Source organism: Octopus sinensis, linkage group LG12, assembly GCF_006345805.1.
Source record: "Octopus sinensis linkage group LG12, ASM634580v1, whole genome shotgun sequence".
Taxonomy (NCBI): Eukaryota; Metazoa; Mollusca; class Cephalopoda; order Octopoda; family Octopodidae; genus Octopus; species Octopus sinensis.
The window spans coordinates 76,951,386-76,976,201 of NC_043008.1; the positions used below are offsets into that span (position 1 = coordinate 76,951,386).

The 24,816-nt window shown below is 36.6% G+C and overlaps 1 long non-coding RNA gene across 1 annotated transcript in view; it reads right to left on the reverse strand.

Annotated features, from left to right (window-relative positions):
- The window catches only part of LOC118765671, a 207,359-nt gene that overhangs the window by 154,617 nt on the left and 27,926 nt on the right, over positions 1-24,816 (reverse strand). Inside the window, exon 2 of the long non-coding RNA XR_005001540.1 lies at positions 20,590-20,720. This is a non-coding gene — a long non-coding RNA (uncharacterized LOC118765671). The remainder of the gene's footprint in view (positions 1-20,589; positions 20,721-24,816) is intronic.

A 24,816-nucleotide genomic window follows, 5' to 3' on the forward strand; every position in this document is an offset into this window, starting at 1 on the left:
AGCTACAGTGTAGCTAATATAAGCCAGTCTGCGACGTTAGGGTGTGATTAATGGAAATATTTAGCTGTTATCGGTAGCAGGTAGACTCTGAAACAGTGAAGTAAATTTAGTTAGCAATACTCCTTTCTTAGCTATACCCCTTTCTTTAGTCAACAAGAAGAGGAAAAAGGCGGGGGAAGAAAGAGGGAATCCAGCGTTTCTGGATGAACTATTTGTCAGACAGTTGCTTGCAATTTGGCCACTAACTTTGCACAATAGTGTTTGTGTGTGTTTGTGTATATATGTGTGTTTGTTTGTGTGTCTGCGTGCGTGCGTGCGCGCGAGCGTTTATGAATGGCAAACATAACTTTGCTGTAATGCAATATCTGTTTCAATTTAATCCCAGATCTAAATTATGCAAGAGCTTAGAGCTTATCACTTTAAAATATTCGCTTTTATAAACAAAGAGTACCACACTGTATATTAGTGAAAGTAGAGTACAACACTGCACATTGGTGAAGGAAAAATACAGTATCGCACACGGATCAAGGAAAAGCAAAATGGGTTGGACTGAACTTAGTACAAAGGGCGCTTTTTATTTTACTGACATTGAATGAAATACAAAACAATGGTGACTCATTAAGCGTTTGAACTCGGGATGTAAAATCTCATATTTGCATCAACAACACAGAAACGCATATGTCGCACAATCCAGGATGACGTCATTCGTTGTCCAAAGTGTTTTCACACGCTGTATAAGAGGAGAAATTTCTCCTGTGGTTGTTTCCACAGCGAAGGATATTTCCACGTCTGACTGTACCCACTGTGTTAGATATCATCGTACATGCAAAAGTTTTCTTTAACGCTGCTGTTCGCAGTTCTTATATAACATAATTATCGTTATGCTATGAACAGTGATTTCGATTTTTTATCGGCTGATGATGTGTAACAACACAAAAACGCAGGTGACCTACGATCCGATAAAGTCATTCATAGCCCAATGTGTTTTCACGCATACCTGCGCCCAAGTTGAGTAAGTGGAACCATTGAGTTATGGAAAGTTGGTGGTGTGATAGTATTGCTGTTGTTTCGTTCACCTCTCCACATCAACAATACAGCCACCACCGCCACTTCCACCACCTAACTCTCTCTCTCCATGGTGAAATATTGCAGGCTGACAGATGTTCAAGATTTTCGTCTTATTACTATTTTTAGTAACTCCCGACGCCAGGAGACGATGGGAACAAGAAATCATATAAAGTGTTTATAGAAGGTTGTTGTTGGAGGAGGAGGTGTGGTGATGGTAGAGGTGGTGGTGGTGGTGGTGATGGTGGTGGTGATGCGGTGCTGTTGTAAACAGTGTGGATGAAAGCTCAACAATTGTTTGTCGAGGAGCAGAGGATAAAGAAAAACGGATAAACTTAGAATTTTAAATAAATTCTGTGAAAAGACGTGAGAGAGAGAAGAGAGAGAGAGAGAGAGAAAGAGAGAGAGAGAGAGAAACGAAGAGGGAAAAACGGAGAAAAAGAGAGAGGAAGAGAAAGGGAAACGACCGTTCACAAGGTTAAATGTCAAGTACAAATAAATAAATAAATGAAATAAGATATGAATAAAATTTGAAAGAAAAAAAACATGTTTATATAGAAGAAAGGATTGTATTTTTCACTAGTTGTCGGTGAAAGATTAACCTTGCATAAAAGTAAACGGGTCACCATGTGACCTACATTAATGAATGGAATGTCTGTCGAAGAACAAACATATTTAGATCAAGTATTTCAGAAGAAAATAATAAAAGAAAAACATGGCGGATTTTTAAAATAGAGTCGTTGATGGTTAGAGAAGTATGAATTAAAGTATTCCCTTGACAGGTCGAGCAGGGAGCTGGGAAAACAAAAACAGGGATGCCCTTGGATTTGGTGGCCTCGTGGTTAGGGTTAGTGGGCTTTAACTTAAAGGGTTATTCAATATTGACACTGACCACCCTTTCCAACACACAAACACAAATTGCAAATTTCTTCTTCTTCTTGAGGAAAAAGAAGAAGAAGAAGAAGAAGAAGAAGAAGAAGAAGAAGAAGAAGAAGAAGAAGAAGAAGAAGAAGAAGCAGAAGAAGAAGAAGCAGAAGAAGAAGAAAAGAGTGAAGAAGAAGAAGAAGAAGAGAAGAAGAAGAATAAGAAGAGAGGAAGAAGAAGAATAAGAAAAGAAGAAGAAGAAGAAGAAGAAGAGAAGAAGAAGAAGAAGAAGAAGAGAAGAAGAAGAAGAAGAATATAGTGCTATATTCAAACGCCACCGTCAACTTCATTGTCATCAAAAAGTCATGCTTGTCTTTTGATTCTTCTCAACTCTGAAGTAATTCGTAAAGCAAATGTATAATAAGTCAGGAATGTTTTAATGTTAGAAAAAAAAAAACAGTCTTCTGCTGTGTTTTAGACTCTGGGTTTATCATAGTTCACCTGCCAAATTTGACAATGACCTAGGCAGATGCTAAACTAGCGCAATTTTTTTTGTTTTTCTCTTGGTGTGAGAAACAACCATGCGTACATCATACTCACTGTCTCTTTCCTTCCACGCAATATACTCAATACCAATATAATGTTAAGGCAACTGAGCTGGTATGAGAATGCAGGAAATTGGTTGAAGAGATCTTCAGATCTCGTTATACCATCTAACTTGATGTGTGTCCTGACCACGAAGCATTGTTTGTATCTTTTTTATCTTTAGGCACTCCGAAAAGAGATAGAGAACCCTTCTAAGACCAGGCTTTATATGAAAGAATCAAAAGCTGTTCCAAAACACGCTTGAACCTAAAAGAACCTAAAATCCAGGGTCTGTATAATTACCAAACGCGAGATATTTTCATCGTGTCCATATTTAACAAAGTACATCTCAGCGAGAATTAAAAATAACCCACTGAACAGACCATAATCTATTCCAGTGATGTTTTATGAAATTATCGTACGCGTAAAAGTGTACATATATTTAGTCTGTAGTTAATTATCCCCTCGGTCGCTGGGTTTTATAGGGATAATATATTATCAATTTAAAAAAAACAACAAAAAAAAAGCAACAAATCAAGTGCCTGATAAGTTTTTACATTATTTCTTCAGTCACAACAACCTGAAAATAATCAGTTAGCACAACATTGTAGTTAAAAATTTCATCGCTTTCTGTAACCCTGATCACGAACCTACTCAGACATTATATTGCATCCACATCTTATCGAATTACTTAATATTTTAAAGTTCAAGTTTAAACATTAATGTTGTGCCTTCGAGTCTTTGATGATGTGAGTATGTATAGCTGAAGGGATATTTCAATGGCATTTATTTGTGGAATAGTGTGAAATTAATGCATCTATTGAATTAGATAAATTGTAGGGAAGACTTGGTGTTGATTATAACAAATTTTATTACTAACGATATTGCTAAAAATGTATTACATAAGCAACAAAAATGCGACCAATAAACAAATATTCCAAAATAACATAGTACATTACAATGAAACGTTGGAGAAAAGGAAATACCAAGAAAAAAAAACACAAAAATAGATTGCAAAAGAAATATCTAAATAGCAAAAACAGAAATTGGTATAATACGTCATCTAACAACGCAAATGTTAATTCAAGAGCATATATAATTTTCTTTTTGAAATAAATGCGTAAGCACTTTCACCCATTCTGTAGAGACAAGTAATAAGAACACAGTTAAATTCTTCAATTCAATTACATTCAACTTTGCCCATATACTTAGTCCCACTGACACCTACGAAAAAATAAAGCCAGCAACTAGCCACACCAATCAAAGTTGCGTCCGTACAAACTAATCAAAATGCCAACTAGAAACAAATTGTTTAACGAAGAAAATAGCATAAATGGAAGATTCAAACAAACAATACATCTAAAATAAATAAAGGATTAACAGCAATTTTTTTCAAAATTTGCTAAAACCAGCACCAAATTTAACCCACAATTTACCTAGTCAATAATTTCTCTAATATTACACCATTCGGAAAATAATTGTCGTTATAAAGCATTAAAAAATTCATATACACATACTCGCATCATCAAAAATTCTTAGGTACAATATTTAAATTTAAATTTGAGCTTTAGAATTGGGAATTAAATTTAAAATTTAATATGAACTAACCATACAGACCATACAAACTTTAGTGAACCTTAAAATGAAATAGTGAGGAAGAAAGTGATAGCAAAATCACCAGCATTTATGAGTATGAGAAATGAAGAAGACTTTCTAAAAAGGAAGTCATTGCTTGAATATAAAAGATCTGTTGAAGAGATTAATAACATTTATTAACTTTTTTAAATCTTTAATAGTTCCTTTTAGGTTATAAATTCCACATTGGATATCATTCATATCATTTAATATAAGTTTAATGTTATTCTAGTAAGATTTTTAAAGCTTATAAATTTATAATTCTAAACACAAATGTAGAGTACATATTTCTGACCAACATAAAAAAAGAAAGAAACAAAGAAACAAACAAACAAAGAAAAAAGAAGAAAGACTAATAACGGGAGAATATTAAAATCTATTGAACACAAGAAAATAAATCGCCTGAATTTAATTACACCCTTCTATTTCTGTTGTCACTGAAAGTATCCCTTCTTTGCCTATTGTTCGATACACAGTTCCTCACACTTTAAAACTCCTCCAACTCACTCGATCTGCTTACATCAGTTTTGTTCAGATTTTGTATTGCAAACTAAAAATGGGAACAAGAGAGAGTATTTGTTTAATACTTGGGGAACTCTTATATAAACGTATTCGAAACAATTAACTTTCAATTAATGCAGAGTATCTAACTCATTCTGCTTATCAGCGTTGAGTATTTAATTCGTGGCCTGTTTTCCCATTAAATGAGGACAAACATATCTATCTATCTATCTATCTATCTATCTATCTATCTATCTATCTATCTATCTATCTATCTATCTATCTATCTATCTATCTATCTATATATCTATCTATCTATCTATCTATCTATCTATCTATATTAGTCTGACTCTCTCACACACACACTTTCGTTCACTCTCTCCCTCCCTCGCTCTCTCTCTCTCTCGCTCTCTCTCTGTATATATATATGTTTGTGTGTGTGAGAGTGTGTGTATTTGTGAATGTGTATATATATATATATATATATGTATCTATGTATGCATATATAAATTAGAGAAAAACCACTATTATGTAATTCAAACAATGATAGACATAAACCATATTTTTTCTATATGATAGAAATAATAAAATATATTATAAAACATATATCTAGATCACAAAAGTACAAAAAAAATGAATAAATATTATATAATATTTATTCATTTTTTTTGTACTTTTTGTGATCTAGATATATGTTTTATAATATATTTTATTTTTTTCTATATGAAATGGTTTGTGTCTATCATTGTTTGAATTGCATAATAGTGGTTTTTCTCTAATTTATATATATTATATATTTATATTGGGAAATTTGATTTTATACTAAATTGAAATTTTCTCTGTAAGTTTGGAGTTATACTCCCTATTATTATTATTATTATTATTATTATTATTATTATTATTATTATTATTATTATATATACATATATAACTTTTTGTTAATAAAACCCAGGGTCCGTTGCATTCCATTAATAAGTAAGTGAAAAAATGTATTGTAAGTGCCCAAACAGAAACATACAAAAAATAGCATGCGTTTACTATACATTTTTTCACTTAAAGGGTTAATGATCCTCTTCGGTCATGAGTAACCGTAGAAATGAACCTACAAACTTCCCTTGTGAGGGACAAGTTCGGGCAAGCAGTCACCCATGCATACCAGCCTCCCCTTTCCACGCGTCCGATGTTATCCAAGGGAAAGGCAAAGGCCGATACAGATTGGCACAAGTGATGTCGCAACTCATTTCTACAGCTGAGTGAAGTGGATGGAGCAACATGAAATAACGTATCTTGCTCAAGAACACAACACACAGCCCAGTCCGGGAATCGAACTCACTACCTCATAATTGTGAGCCCGACACTCTAACCACCTAGTCATGTGCCTTCACCATTTATAAATATATAAATATATATATATTTAAACACATAAGAGATGGCCATAATAGGACATCTGACTCACTAGAAAGAGCAGTTAAACTCCAAACCACTAATAGTTGTAATTCTGAAATGGAAAGAGAAGTAAAAACGTTTACCCTATCATTTCTGGACTATGCATAGTTTCGGCAATCTTTTGTAAATAAAATAAAATCATTTTAATTTACGATTGGCGTTGCCATCTTCAGCAGAAAGCCAAGGCTAGCATATAGGCACGAGGCGATAAGGACCATGCCTCGAGTCTATATGGTATAACTTTTCAAAATCCACCACGCTCGCGTGGTTTTATATATATATATATATGTGTGTGTGTGTGTGTGTGTGTGTGATTCAGTTGAAATAGGCACTTAAGTCAGTCCGGTATTATCCGCACAGCTCGAAGTAAGATGAATAAAATCAAAATAAGCAACAGGATATCAAGTAGTAATACAGTACAACCATTTCGAGCGGTTCCATTTAATTGAACATTCAGTCATTACATCGATTTAAATGCAGTGCTTACAAACATAAATAGCTAGTAAAGTGCCCTTATTCTTAGCCATTTCCAAGAGAAGGTTCGTTTTGCTGCATCAGTTTGTCTTCTCAGCTAGGTTACGTGTATCTCAGGTGTTTATGACCGTCTTTGCAGGTCATGATCATAATGTGTCTCAAATGTTTCACCATAGGATGCATGTAGTTTTTTTTAATACATTTATTTGTCTTGGGGATTATGTCCCTACCACTCATCCGTATAATATAGCAAATGATACTATTCCATGGTATACTCGTGCTCACCGATACACATTTGTTGTTTCACAGTCTCTCAGTCTTCCTGCTATCCAGTGCGAAACTGTGCCAATCATCATTATCAACCTATCTATCATAATACTTGCTTTCATACACGTTCATGATAGATTTTAAAAACGTCATGTGTACACAGGAGGTGCTGAAAAGTTTCTGGCTTTGAATAAAAGCAAATACAGGAGGATTAGTTAATTATGATTTTATACAACATATTCCCCTCTCAGATTCACATACTTATTGCCGCGGTCCTTCAGTTTTTCTAAGATCTGTAAAAGAACTCAGAAGGTTGGGTCCCCAACAAGACCTTTCGCGACACGCCAGGAACTTCTCAGCAACCCTCGTGTATATATATAAATATGTGTGTGTATATATATAAATATGTGTGTGTATGCATGTATACATACATGCATACATACATACATACATACATACATACATACATACATACATATATACATACATACATACATACGTATATACATACACACATGCGTTCACGTGTATGTGTATATGTATGCGTGCATTATGTATGTGTAAACCGCTACTTGCGTGTGCTTGTGTTTGTGTATGTATGTGTACACGTTTTCCGTTTTTAAACAAAACCAGTCATTCAAAGTTGTGTTTACAGAACAGGAAATGTCTGTATTATAGTTCATTGTATCATACAAACTAATGTTAAAGAAAACAACTGATTATTATTATTACTGTTATTATTGTTGCTGCTGCTGCACGGATCTTTGAAACATATAGTCTCTTTCCTTGTTTGGCTCATTGTTTATTGTGCAGTTATTGCTCCCAGCTATTTTTCTTCATTTTTTTTCCCACAATACTTCTATTTTCAATTTATTTCTGCTTATTTTATCTTTGTAGTTTCTGATATAAAACTACATAAACTACATCATTTATAATAATTGTGTATTTATTATAATTCTGATTCCAGAAGAAAGAGGTAGGGATAGTAATGTCATACTTGGTTTAGGAAGTATTTCTAGAACCGGTAAACTAATGCCGGTCTATGATATCATAAGCCTGATAGGTCATGCAGACTTCATGAGTCGGCGCTCACTGAGACACGTCAAAAAGACCTGATGAAATTAGTGATGATCTGTATCGTTAAATAGAGAAATCTTACAGAAGAATAAATTCATACTGTGATGAAGGGAAGTCAACAGTTTCATTTCTTCAACGACAAAGCAATTTATTCCTCATTGTAAAGTTTTTGTATCAAATCCAGTTATGTTATTTGGATTAATATGTCAGCTTTCAATTAGTACAGGAAGTGAATGGCTCACCATTCAAACACAGGTGCTCCATTACATTTAAATATTTGTATAAATACCTGCTTTAGCGTATGATGGTAGTAGTAATAATAGTAGTGAGGTAGTGTTGCTATTGTTATTGTTACTGATGATGATGATGGTGGTGGGCAAAATTCATTATTAGTCTGGGTTCATTTCAGATTGAAAAAAGGAAAAGAGTAGATTCGCCCTCGTAACTAGTATTCTATTGAACCTGAATGGTTGAATGGAAAAGTCGACCACCGTGGAAAAGTCTGAAAACCGGAAGGAATATCGCAAGGATTTCCCCCTGACGTCTTTACACTCACGCGTGCGCACGCTCGCACAGACACACATATATAAATATTCATACAGACACTCACGCACACATATACACATATATGCGTATATAAGTATGTTTATGTGTGTGTGTATATATGTATATACATATTTTATATATATATATATATATATAAAGCATATTACTCTACCCCTGGTATTTGAGTACTCTTTTTTCCACCTTGTTTCACATTTATGTGTTTACTCCGGTATATATATATATATATATATATATATATATATATATATATATTCTTTTATTCTTTTATTCGTTTACTTGTTTCAATCATTTGACTGCGACTATGCTAGAGCACCGCCTTTAGTCGAACAAATCGACCCTAGAATTTATTCTTTGTAAACCTAGTACTTATTCTATCGGTTCTATTGCCAAACTGTTACGGGGACGTAAACACACCAACATCAGTTGTCAAGCCATGATGGGAGTGGAAAAACATAGACACACAAGTACATACATATATATATATATATATATATATATATATATATATGTATTCGACGGGCTTCTTTCAGCTTCCGTCTACCAAATCCACTCATAAGGCTTTGGTCGGCCCGAGGCTATAGTAGAAGACATTTGCCCAAGGTGCCACGCAGTGGGTCTGTACCCGGAACTGAGTGGCTGGGAAACAAGCGTCTTACCACACAGCTACTCCTGCGCCTCTCTCTCTCTCTCTCTCTCTCTCTCTCTCTCTCTCTCTCTCTCTCTCTCTCTTTCTCTCATATATATATATATTTACTTGTATGCATTTACTTATATACGTATATGCGTATGTATGTATGTATGTATGTATGTATATAAATGCCTGATAGCATTTATACACATCTATTTACATAATGAATTTCAAAATATTTATTCCGCCCATAAAATGTACGAAAATAACGGTAATTTGGAACTGCTGGAGGTTGAAGGTTGCTTAGTTTTCTGCTTACTTAGAGTCAGAATGGTTTTAATTGTTATTTTAATGGGTTAAATTTAGATTAACTTTTAAAGTTAGAAATTGCAAAAACTGGTTGAATATTCTGTTATTATACAGATTCCAAGGAAATCAAATTAATTTTACAAGTTCACTCTTTGTTGACGTTTAAGAGTAGCAGTTGTCTATATCAGTATAGTGACTGGTGGAAAGCTGATTTGCATTATCCGTTTAACATCCACCTGATCCTCAACAACCTTCAGTAGAGAGCCAGTTTGAAGCTGGTATTTGGGCCAAGTTTCCACCCTGTGATATGTCATTGTCTGGCAACCGATGAATTATGCTTTCTTCCTTCCCTCTTACTCCACCTGGGATCGACAAGGTCATATAATTACTCAACAATTGACTAAGTTATGAAAAAGTTTCAAAAAGTGACATTTAACTCTCAAATAGCTCGATCTGACAAATCAAAGGCATGGCATGTAGGTACTGCTCCTCTTTGCAGTCAATGAAATTAATATTTGGTTAGTTTAAGGCGGCGAGATGGCAGAATCGTTAGCACGCTGGGCAGAACATTTAGCGTCATTTCGTCCGTCTTTATGTTCTGAGTCCAAATTCTGCTGAGGTCGATTTTGCCATTTATCCTTTCGGGGTCGATAAAATAAGTACTAGCTGAGCACTGGAGTCGATGTAATTGACTTACTTTTCCCGCGAAATTGCTGACCTTATGCCAAAATCTGAAACCAATATTTGGTTCACTTGCAGCGCCGAGTCCAGATCCTTATATTACTGAGTAACATTGTAAAACCATTGACACCATACCACTGGTTATCTTATGTTTTTCAACATCACCCTAACGTAGAGTTTATATTAACCCACTTTAAAGCGATGGATAATGTAATTAAGGTGTTGATGAAACCGTTCTAAATATTTCTAAAAGAGAACATTGATTGTTGGAAAAAATTTCATAATTTTATGAAGCTGCTATTATAGATGGAGCAGCGGACTAAGTATATCATAACATTTACTTCTTGCTATTTGCCAGAATCGTCTAAAACTTTCATTTTCCCAGTGTGAAAAAGAAAAGTAATGGTTAAATACTGGCAATGCTAAATAAGCCAACAGTGCACCTTTCTTCTATAATTGTACTTGTGAGAGGAATCAATATTATGGTACAACCTCCCACCCACCCACCATCAACCATCATCATCATCATCCCCATTATCATCATTATTAGCATGCTGGACAAAATACTTAGTGGCATTTCGTTTGTCTCTACGTTCCGAGGCCAAATTCCGCCACGGGCGGCTCTACCTTTCATCCTTTCAAGGTCGATAAATTAAGTAACAGTTGAACACTAGGGTCGATATGATCGACTTACCCACTTCCCGTGAAATTACTGGCCTTGTACCAAAAAGTTGAAACCATTATTATTATTATTGTTGTTGTTGTTGTTGTTGTTGTTGTTGTTGTTTGTTGTTGTTGTTATTATTATTATTATTATTATTATTATTATTATTATTATATTATTATTATTATTATTATTGAGTAAGAGAGCAGTGCAGAGATACTGTGGTAAAATATACGAGGCCCAGTGTACCCATCATGACTACCCGTCTGATAAGGGTACACCAAGGACATGCGCGACATGGTGATTTCATATCAAGATAAACAGCGCATGACCTTACAGGTGGAGCCCAGTTAGAATTTTCTTCAGGTCGAATAGCCCATCCCCCTCAAATGGTCCTTGAATAAGGATTATTTAAGGATGTCGAACGAAACATCCATGTTTCCAGAGGTGAATTATTCAAATTCCAAAGAATTCCTCTCAACATGTAGTTATGACGCTCCCTCACTACTTCTGCTCATGATCAGAGATGCACATATCATCAGCCACCAAAGGACATGCTCAACTGGTTAACGTCAAGCAACTGACAAGCAAATCTGAGATATTGAGCAGAATATTTGCTGTAGCCCATCTTTTATACCAAGACAAAATAATGTACATGATAACACTTCCAATCAGTTAAGATCAGAAGCCATGAGAGCCAGTGCCCGTTAAAGCTGTACATTTCCTCTGCTATGAGGCCAGTTAATAATTTTCTAAATAATGGTAAGCATGTAATAACTCTATAATTACTGACTTCACCTCTTTTCTTTGTTCTTCTTTTCTTTTGTAATGTTGATGTTCCTTTTTTTTCCATAAACAGCATGCTATGTTGAACATCTTTGCTCCAAATTCCCGACCAAAAGTTTCTTCCAATTTCAGCAGCCGATACATCATTTCCCGATTCATCATTTCCCTGATGTTCCTCCTCATTGTTCGGTTGTTGGTAAGTTCCTTTCATTGTTTCTTTAGAGCCGGTTTTGCTGATATTGTTTTATTCTTTGTTGGTATATTTGTTTTTAACCTGACACTGTTTTGATCTTCTGCCACCAGTAATTATTTGTATCTAATGTACTTTCTTTGCAAATCGATCGTGTGTCTTTCCTACAGATTTTTTTCTGTCGTTGCATTTATCCTTCCTAGATCGTTATTGTTCTGTCCAAATCGGTTCTGATATCTTCATTCCTACAATGGAACTTCCTCCTGCGTTTCTTTCACTTTTAACCCCAAGCATTTGCACAGCAACAGACAATGCGCAGTACATGAGGGTGTTTAGACTTGCTGCAGCATAAATTTTCGTTAACAGCTCGTAGATCTTGTTTACTACTTTACGTGGCTTTCCTCTTTCAATTCCTCTCAGATTTTGTAGTCGCTTTCGTTAGTTTGTGTCTCATTTAAGCGGTGTAGTAAATTTTTTTCTCTCCTGTAAAATTCTTTCCTTCCATAAATTATAATTTCTTTTCATCTGGACTGTTATTTCTCTTTTGAGGTTTATTGGCCTCTCTGCTTGTTCTTGTTCCATCGCGTTTACTTGTTCTATATAGTCACCTTTTTCATCTTTTATTGTTGTGGAGAGATCCTTCAGTTCCAACTGGAATAACCACTGTCTTTCACCATTAGGTTTAGGGAACATATCTTTCTCTATCTGTATTATATACATTCTTTTCCCATTTTGATAGGCTCGCTCTAGTAACAGCATTCTATTATAATCCTATTGTCATTTGAGACCATCTTCTCCTAAACTTTACGGTACTATTTGGATAACAACCAGGCCCATCTTGCTGTATACTGTCACACATGCAGTACGAGAGACCTCTACCCGGTCATTCATGAATGCATTTGTAAGAATACTTCTTATTTGGCATAACATGAATAGAGGGGACTGTGCCGTTTGTGGTATATCCGTCCCTATAGCGGTGATCTCTATCAATTTGTGTTCTCAGGGTTTCATTATAAATATTACAGGCATCGTATGCCGCTAATGACATCATCGGCAGCAATAATACTAAGAGTACATCCGCCAGCTTTTGTTTTTTGTCCTGAATGGGGACCAAACAGAAAGAAAAAATACTCTCTTCGTGGAGCATGGTCTGTGGAATTTTCAGTATAGTCCCCGACAGCCCAACTTTTGTGGATATTGACCTGATATCGTCAACAGCACCCCCCTACACCACAACCATACTGATGTAGTTTTACACATCCTACCATAGTGGTAGTAGTGGACAGGCAAACAAAGTGTTGGGATTGATGAGATAAAAAAGAAGGAAAAGGAAAGAAAACGCGGGAATTATGGGTGTTATTACTAGATTGAGTGTCGCTACAACCGCATAGCGGAGGTTGTGGTGAAAGGTGGTTTGAATGGACGCGTAGATCGCCCATTCAGAGTTTTTGCTCTGGATCTAAGGAAACAAAACCAACAAAAACATCGACAAGAAAGAGGCCTAGGTGAAAAATAGTTCGAGAGAAACAATGATAAAACGCGAAGTAATACAGTTGTGAGTCAAGCGACATCAAACAATTGAGTTACAATGAAAAAATAGGAAGTATAAGATGTTATTAGTTTCTTTTCCCTCATCATCATCATCATTTTCTTCTTCTTCTTCTTCTTCTTCTTCTTCTTCTTATTATTATTATTATTATTATTATTATTATTATTATTATTATTATTACTTTTTTTTTCTTCTTTCAAATTTTCTTCCATTTCTTGCCGAGTGTCTTCCCGACTCCTAGGGCAAAGAAACTCATAGTGTATATTGGTAGGCCATTAAACCAAACTCAGTAGTTCGTTCATTTTTTTTTTTTTTTTTAAAGTTAAATTAAAATACATGAGCAGCAACAGTTCTCACATCGACAATGCTCTTCTCAATACGTGTGATGTACCAGTTAAGACAATCTTTTGCACTTCTTGCAGGGATGGTAAGCCAGGGATCATTCTCATATAATTTTCGGTTCCCTTCTTGATCATTCCTAGTGCTCCTACGATCACTGGTATTGTAACCGCCTTGAGATGCCACATTTTCTCAATTTCAATGAGTGGGGTCTTTATATTTTCTGAGCTTGTCAAACTCTTTCGCTGAGATATTATGATCACAGGGGATGCTCATGTCGATCAATAAGCAAACTTTATTGTTTTGGTCTTTCACAAACAATATCTGGTTTATTGGCCTTGATGGTTCGGTCTGTATGTACTGGAAAGTCCCACAGAATCGTTACATTTTCTCCTTCAGTTACAGCCTCAGGGGGGTAATTATACCACTTGTCGGCAGTTTTGATATTGTAATGCCGACTTATTAGCCAGTGTAGATATTGGCCAACTCTGTCATGTCTTAATTTATACTCCACTGGTGCTAAGACTTTACATCCAGAGATTAGGTGGTCCACTGTTTCAATCATGTCGTTGCAGAATCGGCATTTTGGGTCTGCTCCATTTTCATCACATTGGCCTGGTAGTTCCGGGTTAATAGGCTTTGGTCTTGAGCAGCCAGGATGAAACCTTCGCTCTCTGCTTTTAGCCCTGAGCTCCGCAGCCACTGATGGGTTGCTTCTGGTCAACATCAGCTTGTTTGCTGCGGGTCACATATTTGCCGTGCAGAGGTTTCTCCTCCCACCTATCAGCCAATTGCTCGTGCGCTTTTTTCATTGCCATCATTTTCACCTTCTTTGCAACAATAGTTGCCGTACTTCCCTCGGGTCGTTCAGTTTGGGTATCCTGCACGAGATCAATAGCAAATTTTTTGCTTTCCTTGATGATAGAATGAAGCTTCTTTCGTCTCTCGTAATTTTCCACGAGCTTTAGCATCCAGTCATTCGATATTTCGAGATATTTGGCCAGTCCAATTGTGGTTGTTTTGTAAGCTAGTTCAAATTGGATCAGGCCTCGACCTCCTTGGGCTCTGGGAAGGTAAAGGCGATCTACGTCTGCCTTTGGGTGGTGCATCCTATTACAACTCAGCAGCTTGCGTATTTTTCTATCTATATTCTTTACTTCACTCATATTCCAGTTCAACACATTGTAGCTATAAGTAACAACTGGAACTGCTAAGGAATTTATAGCTAACACCTTGTTACGTGCATTTAGTTCAGATTTCAGGACTGCACGAACTCTCCTATAACATTCCTTCCTGATTTTCTCTTTCATGCTTGCATGCTGAATACCAGAGCCTTCATTTATCCCTAAATATTTGTATGTCTGTTCTTGCTCAAGCTCTCTTATGACTGTGTCAACATCTAACACGACTGAATTTGTGGTCTTCACTTTCCCTTTCTGGAAAGTGGCCTTGGCACACTTCTCAAGTCCAAACTCCATCCCGATGTCATCGCTGAATGCTTTCACGGTGCGCAATAGGCCTTCAAGTTCATTTATTATTATATTATTATTATTATTATATTATCATTATTATCATTATTATTATTATTATCATTATTATTTCTGTTGTTATTATTATCAAGACGACGAGCTGTCTTAGTCATTAGCACGCTGACAACATGTTTAGCAGCATTTCTTCCGGGTTGATGTTTCGAGTTCAAATTCCACCGAAGTCGACTTTCTTTCTCATCCTTTCGATAAAATAAGTACCAGTTGAGCACTGAGGCCAATGTAAATGACTTACCCACTCCCCAAAGTTGCTGGCCTTGTCCCAAAGTTTGAAACCATTATTATTCACTGTTCGTTTCTGGAATCGAAGCTTTTATTTTATTTATTTCCTTGACAAAATGGTGTTCAGTCAAACTTATTCACAAGCAGATAACGCCGAAATATTTGGTGTCTACTTATACAAGATTTGGACAAAGAGCTTTACTGATTTTATAAAAGAAATTTTATTTCTGCGCATTGTATACGCATATATAATTGGCCATGAATATTCCGAGCCACACCAACAAAAGAAAACTAATAGAAAATAAAATAACACGAACAGAAAACAAACAGAAGAAAATAGTAATTGAAATACATAGCATAATATTAATGTTAGACGTGTTAATGTTGAAATATTAAGAACACAATATTTCAAATGCCACACATGCCAGTTTGAAATACCTCGTGCGGAAATGTTAACAACAACAGAAATTACATTAATCAACAACAGCAAGGACATCAAAGCTGACACGTGCATATGCTCTTTGCCAAGCGAAAACATTTTCAATATTTCCACAAATTTGCATCTTAGCGTAACCTTGTACATTGTAGTAAACAACACAGAATATTTACCAAAGAAAGAGACAATGTGAAAAATACGCTTCGTAAAACGTCGTTCTGACAACTACATACAGGGGAGTACAAAGAAAAATATTATTTATCTCTCATCTTTTAAAAATGGAGGGTCTCTCAAATGTCCCCAAAATAATAGGAGAGCTGTCATGTCCTGCCAGAACCTATGATACTGTCTACGTCGCATTTGAGAGCGATAACACAATCCTGAACCAGGCTGAAAAAGTAATGCACAAGTAACCTGTACTTTTGTACCTATTTATTGGTTTCAAATTTTGGCACAAAGCCAGCATTTTCGAGAAGTGGGAAAGTCGTTTACATCGACCCTAGTGCTCAACTGATACATACTTCCCCACCCCGAAAGGATGAAAGGCAAAGTCGAACTCAGCAGAATTTGAACTCAGAACGTAAAGACGTATGATATACTGCTAAGCATTTTCCCGGCATGCTAATAATTCTGCCAATTTACCACCATACATCTTTGTGCCTAATTATTAGTAACGGGTAGCCGAGACACGTCATACCAGCCGAGCTACGGTACGGTCTTTGACAGACCGCAAAAAAAAATGACATTTATTCTCAAGCAGGTATGTACAATATTTAAGAACAATCTGTAGAAATGTTCCTGAAGAACGATGGACTGGAAATAGTGGCCTTTGATGCTTACGTCGACTGTTTGCTGGGAATAGCGGTACAGGAAATGGTCTGGTGCAAAACGATCACCGTGAAAGAGATAAGTCTCAAGCACCGGTTAATCTTTCCTAAGAATTATATTATCTACAAGTGGCAGCAGAACGGAATAATTCTCAGCCTTTGGAGTCGCACAAATGTGTGCGAGTCCTAGAAAGATCCATTGTGTGCAATCTCCACTTTATGATATCCGCCGTGAAAAAACTCTGAAGTCATATGACTTAAAAATTGAATCAAATATGAATTTTTTCTTTTTGTTTTTAGCTACTGATGGATAGTTTTTCTGCTGAAAAGCTTTCAATTTAATTTTTAGTTGACAATCAATTAATATAGGAAGCTATTTTTTCTGATAGTTTCAAACCAATATCATTTGGGATTTATGTGAGATTGTTTTGAATTTAATCATAATTGTCCTATACTAAAAGATAGTAAATAATAATTCCGTTTCTTTTCCAGAGTTGTTAAGTGCTCAATTTTGACAGCAGTCATTTATTTCAATGAATTTTACTAATTAAAGGAATCGTTTCAGCATTATCATATCTAAATTTTCTGTTCCAAATATCTATTACTATTTGAAATCCCCCCAGTTTCACTGTAGATTTTTGCGAGCTTTTCCATTATTTTCTTTTTTTATAGCACCCTCCACCTCAACAACTATTTCTTTTCGATAGGTGACTAGTAAATGTCGGTGTTGTGAAATATGTGAACACAATTGTTTTCAGACAAACATATCTCTATTGGCCTGTTTTTTTTAAATAAAATTAATCATTTCGACAACTTGATTTAAACTTTGTTTTATTTCCACTGTGTTTACAATCAAGTTTTCTCTATGTAAAACAGTGGGTGGTATTAACATCCATATCTTGCTTTGTAGAAGAGTTGTAAAACCATTTCATGCAGTCTACTACTACAGGGAACTCATTGGTACAAACATTGATTTATGGCACCCATGATAATTCTCATTTGGCGTGGTAGTTATTTAAATTTTGTGAAATGGTTTCACCTTTTGAAGAGTCCAGCATTTCTTTGCAGAAAAAAAAAAAAAGACTATTTGATCATGATTAATGAAACGAAGATTAGTAACTGATGTTTATTGACTCAACAATTTGCCAAATCGAATGAAGAATTTTACTTATTTCTTGTTCTGCTTCATTTCCTAACGCTGTATTGAATTTTTTCTTCCTTGTTTTGTGTTATTTTCCTTGGTAAGTATTTATTTATAAAATTTAAATACTGCTGGTCATCGTCGAGACGTCAGGTGTTCTTGGTCCCCGTACTACCGATTTCCTCCGCAAAATAGAGATAACAGTGACCCGTCGGAGAAATTAGCTCCGAGAAGTGGAGTGGCTGCTGCAGCGAGTGTCGCTGACCATTCTCCGCGACAACGCCATCGTGGTCATTACCGCAGGCACGGCTGAGCACATCAATTGTTCTGGAGTATGTGGCCCATCACTTCCTCCCCTCCATCTTCTGCTGCTTTGCCCCACCCTTTTTTTTCTTACCTTAATTTATAGGCAAAATATGGGACTTCATTATTTTTTACCTTTACTTTTTCTTTTTTAACATTTTGCGAATTTTAAAAGATGCGATACCAATTTTTTTATAACTTGTTATCAGATTTTTTTTTTAATATAAGTGTGTTAGTTTTGAAAAACTTGCTTACGAAGATAGTTTTAGTCACTTTCTTAGGATGAAGCACGTGCTTCTAGAGATCGTTAGCGTAACTTTGGAGCTGTAACCCTTCAGCATACTTGAAGTGCGTAGGATCCGAGAGAAAAGTATGTAAGGTAGCCACAGCAAAGCAATGATCGGTCGACTCGACAAATGAAAGATGGTTATAGCCTAGAAGGTGAAAATGGTATTAAAAGTATTTGTAGTGTCTGTGTGTCGGTTATAGAGGCGTGTCGAGAATGAAATAAAGAATTGGAATTGGGAAAGATTCGGTTTGAGTATTGCAAAGAACTTTACAATCACTAACTCAGACATGACATTAAAGTACTGGAGAATTAAAACAACAATAACAACAGAATACTTGGGGTTACTCCAATTCTTGAGGAGAAAGTCGAAAAGGCAGTGTACATGCTCAAAAATTGGAAATCCCCAAGAGTGTATAAATCTCCTCAGAGCTTCTGAAATATCGGGGCTTGAGCAAAGTTTATCAAGACACTAACAGTTATCTGTCAGACGATATGAGGGACGAAGCAATAGCCAAAGGAGTGGACCCAATCAGAGATGATTTTTATTTTAAAGAAAGGTAGTTTAAGATTCCACCAGGTTATTGTACAATCAGCCTTATTAGCCACCCCAACAAAGTTTTGCAATACAGTCTTAAGTGGGAGGCAGAAGAAATCCTTGCAGAAGAACAGGCAAGATTAAGTCCAAAAGGACTGCTCATTGAGAAATATCTGCAACACTGTTCTGACATCTATCACAACTTCCTTGATTTCAATGAGGGCTTTGACCATATTTGGTATGATGGGCTGTGGCAAGAGGTGAAGAATTATAACTTCAATAACAGCCTCATTGAAGTAATCCAGGTACTGCATGGAAACTTAGATAGTGCAGTTCCTCTGATCATCAACATCGAAGAATTCTTCCGGACAACTGGGCGTTTGACAAGGATGTCGCTTTGCTCAAGTGCTTTTGAACATCATCCTGGAGGATATCATGCAGAAGACACTCCAACACACCCACCTTTCTGTCTATATTGAAGGACAACCCCTCTCCAGCCTGCGCTTTGCTAATGGTATTGACCTGTTAAGGAGCAGTGAAGCAGGATTCAAGGAACACACCTCCAGACTGGAGAAAGTATCAGGAACATATGTGTTGGACACCAGCTCAGAAAAGAGCAATACCTTGGTTAATTGTTACATCCAGAACCAACATCGTGTTGAACGGAGAGAGACTTGACAAAGTGCTCACCTTCAAGTACCAAGGATCCACTTTGACAAAGGATAGCAGATCACGAATGGAGATAACAATGAGACTCAGTTTGATCTCTACTGCCATGACGAAGCTAAGCACCATATGGAGAAGCAATTCCATTAATTCTCAAACAAGACGCAAAGTGTGCAAGTTCCTGGTGACGTCGATCTTTTTATAAGAGTATGAGAGCTGGAATCTTACAGCTGACATGGAACGAAGTATCAAGTGCTTCAGAAGGCTGCTACGTATCCCGTACACAGAAGGCAAAACGAACAGCTTCGTCAGACAGCAAGTTGACAATTACGTTGTCAGTCAGTAACAACTCCTTGCGCAGGTAAAAAGACGAAAGCTTGTCTGGTACGGTCACGTATCCCGCCACAACCACCTGTTCAAAACTATTCTTCAGGGCACAGTTGAGAGAGGGTGAGAGAGGCACAGAAAGAGAAAATTCTGGTCTGACAACATCAATGACTGAACAAGTCACAACACCGCGACCCTGCAACACATGACAGAAAACAGAAAAGAGAAGGGACAGCTGGCTGCAAAAGTGTCTTGAGTGGCACCCTAATGATTGGCTATACCATGTAAGGGAAACTAGACACTTATGATGAAGTGATTTGTATGTACACACACACACACATGCACACACACACATACACACACACACAACACAGATACACACACACATACGTTTGTATGAATCTGTATATGAATGCGTATATCCATGTGTGTGCGTACTTTCTCATCTATTAAATATCCATGCAGCTGATCAACATTCTACTTCAACCTTCTCTGTATAAAATCGATAATTAATTCGGCAATTTCACATACACTCTCTCGATCGAGTAGATCACCTCACTCAATATACTTTAACCTGTTATCGAGATTTATATCACAGTTAAACGGAGTTGAACATTAACTCAACATATATTACTATTGTGAAACTACACATTAAACAAATTTACTCACGTGCAACTCATACTCCACCAAACAATACAATGTAATCCGCTCATAACTCTCGATTTTCACTGACTGTCCTATCAGATCTTGGTGTAGGCAAGGGATTAAAGTTTCTTTCTCGATCCTATTATTATCGACTCCTGGAATAATGTAAAGACAAAGCGACCTTGACAGTAATCGAACTCACAACATCATAGAACGTTACTAAAAATTACTCGAAATTTTACCCGAAGCAGTTTAATATCCATCATTTGAGGAATTCTTTAATTTTACCAGAATTTCTATCCCACTTTTTCACTGTGCAGTTGCCACATACACACACATGTGTATGTATATATATATATATATATATATATATATATATATATATATAGATTAAATATGTATATATATAGCAATAATAAATCTCTAAACGAAATATAAACAGTAACTGCTCTATAACATAAGGGGCATCAGCCATCTGAATGTGGCTAGGGACAGGGCAGGGTGGAGGGGGTGTTACTGATGCATTTAGCCCCAGGCGATCATCAACGTCACCAGGGGGGCTAGCCTTTAAAGGGAGATCATTCCCCGAAGACGCGGATGCTACATACGAACCAGGTTTCAAGGTATTTGCCTATTATCAACGCATGGTAAGCACCGTTCTCCGACGAATAACTCTCCGTACAGGCTATATATTTAAGGATTTTCACAGTAAACACATTTACTGATGTAGAAAAACCGTTCGAAAGCAATAATAAATCTCTAAACGAAATATAAACAGTAACTGCTCTATAACATAAGGGGCATCAGCCATCTGAATGTGGCTAGGGACAGGGCAGGGTGGAGGGGGTGTTACTGATGCATTTAGCCCCAGGCGATCATCAACGTCACCAGGAGGGCTGACACCATTTCGGTGTCCTCTAGCCTGTACGGAGTTATTCGTCGGAGAACGGTGCTTACCATGCGTTGATAATAGGCAAATACCTTGAAACCTGGTCCGTATGTAGCATCCGCGTCTTCGGGGAATGATCTCCCTTACAGGCTAGAGGACACGAGATGGTGTCAGCCCTCCTGGTAACGTTGATGATCGCCTGGGGCTAAATGCATCAGTAACCCCCCTCCACCCTGCCCTGTCCCTAGCCACATTCAGATGGCTGATGCCCCTATGTTATAGAGCAGTTACTGTTTATATTCGTTTAGAGATTTATTATTTCGAAAGGTTTTTCTACATCAGTAAATGTGTTTACTGTGAAAATCCTTAAATTATACCTGTACGGAGAGTTATTCGTCGGAGAACGGTTGCTTACCATGCGTTGATAATAGGCAAATACCTTGAAACCTGGTCCGTATGTAGCATCCACGTCTTCGGGGAATGATCTCCCTTTACAGGCTAGAGGACACCGAGATGGTGTCAGCCCTCCTGGTGACGTGATGATCGCCTGGGGCTAAATGCATCAGTAACACCCCCTCCACCCTGCCCTGTCCCTAGCCACATTCAGATGGCTGATGCCTCTTATGTTGTATTATATATATAGATATATATATATTATATATATATAATATGTATGTATATGTATACATGTATCTATATATATAGTGTGTGTGTATATGTGGTGTGTGTGTGTATATTTATATATATATATAAATATATACACACACACACACGCGCACACACACACATAAATATATATATATATATATAGTTCAGCACGAAGAGCGCAACACACGCACACGTATACACACACACACAAATTTACGTGAGTGTAGATGTGTGTGCGGTATCAGTGTGACTAAATATAGTGTTCATGACCAAATGATAAAAGACCAGAGTGCTAGATATCACATGACTTGTTTATCGCGATCAACAACTTACTAACATCTCTATCAATATATACACACACATACTCACACACATACACACATTGATAGAGAGCATTCATTGGGACTGGAGAGTAACATTTGCCGCCATTCAAGTATCTTTCCTCCATTGTCAAAGCTGGAATTTACAATATCCACCCCTTGTCACTGTTACTGCCCCCAGTACACTAGACACTCAATGAAAAACAGCAACCTTATCTGAGTTTGCATGTGGGTGTAGATGACTGGAATTGTATGTGTACGTGTGTATTTATTTATTTCTATTTTTGTTTTCCAATCTTATCTCGAGCAAATTTTTCCCTTGATCTATTTTTTGCAATCCAGAAACTCATAGGAAATAGGCGAAAGCTTCCACCCAGATTCTACTGTTGTAGATGTAGTAACTTCTACCCGACATCTCAAAATTATTTCGTAAATAACAATAACTAACGAAAAGGGAAGCTGAGCATATATGTAATAGCTTAAAGTTACATAGCTTCCATTCAACCTTCCTTGGAAACGCCCGTAGCACGATTTTAGTCCATTCCCTTCACATACCGATTTATACTCGCATAGTTAGCAACATTTTTTGCTATGTATTGGAATTGTAAATTGGCAGCCAGCTTACTTGAATCTGTATTTAATTCGATATGGTACGAAGTGTCTGATATATGTTGATTAATAAACTTTATTGATCAATCATTATCTGCTTTGTGTTATATATACAACTCACCTCAATATATCTCTGGTTGAGGCTAACCAACTGCCTGTACAACGACCATTTTGGATCTCACTGCTTTTATCTCATATCTATATCTCTCTCTATTTCCCTCTGTATGTATGTATCTTCTATTTTTAATCATAAATTTTCCTCTGAGGAGGGAGATGGTTTCCAACAAAGATGCAAGACTCCATCTTCGAGATGTAGTTAACACAAACAAATTCACATTTGGAACTTGAGAAAAATCTTGCATATTTTTACAATTCCATTCACAGATTGTACTTGTAATGTACGAATTAGCCGGTTGTTTTCTCTTTCTGAAAATCCCAGTTTATTCAGATTCTTCTTTAAAATTTTACTGACAAAATCTTGTGCTCCGATTATTATTGGCATAAATATGAATTCATAGTCTGGATATAGAAGCTGGAGGTTTCAAAGCAGTTGTCCATAGATATCCCTTTTCCTTTGAATTTTCTTTGATATTTGCAGGACAGATATGTATGCATGTATGTATGTATGTATGTATGTATGTATGTATGTATGTATGTATGTATGTATGTATGTATGTACGTACGTATGTATGTATGAGCGGTCAGTTGTCTACAAGGCAGAGAAGTAGTAAACTCGAATAGTTTTATATATGTCGAATTGGACATTCTTCTTGGTTATGGCATATAACCGGTCAGAAGTTACCATTTATTTCGCTCCAATTCCCTTTTGATTCTCTTTTTCTCTGGCGATGTCAAACCAATGGTAACTTTCTGACCAGTTATATATATACTATGTAGGCGTTTGTGTGTGTGTGTGTGTGTCTGTCTGTCTTTCTACGTGTGTTTGTTTTTCTACCACAGCTTGACAACCGGTACTGATGTGTTTGCATGCCCATAGATTAGTGGTTCGGCAAAAGAGACCGGCAGAATAAGTCCTAAGCTTTTAAAATAAGTCCTGGGATCGATTTATTCGATCAAAAATTGAAGGCGGTGCCCGGCATAGCTGCAGTGTAATGACTGACAGAAGTAAAAGATAAAAGGCAATATATATATATATATATATTATATATATATATATATATATATATATATATATATATATATATATATATATATAGAGAGAGAGAGAGAGAGAGAGAGAGAGAGAGAAAGAGAGAGAGAGAGACAGACAGACAGACAGACAGACCGCTAGTCACTATGCACTTCACATTGTTTTAGCCATCGAATGATACCATCCCTCTGGCTAGGCGAGCAGGACTGTGTGTTTTGCCTGTCTGTACATGTGTCTGCTTGTCAACGAGGTGAACTCGGGCTATCTAGGGTGGTTTCCTTTTGGGGGGGGGGACTGGTGGTGATGTATGCTGTATGAGTGTACCTTGTGTGTTGTGTGCTTGCTGTATAAACTCCTTTGTTTTGCTGTTCTTCCCCTTCTTCTTTGTACTTTTAGTGGGTGTATTTACTGTTTTCTTTCTTTTCCTTTTCGATATTTCGGCGAATCCCTCCTCCTCTTTATCCTCCATACTCTCCTCCTGGGCTCGGGATGCCGTTACTGTACTCCTACTTTGTTCTTCCTGGTTCTCTGTGGTTTCATTGTTTATTTGGAGGCACTTTATTTTAATGTGGCAGTAAGTGGGCGGTCTTCTCTCTACCAACACTCTCACCTTTGTATCTTCAGGAAATAGCACC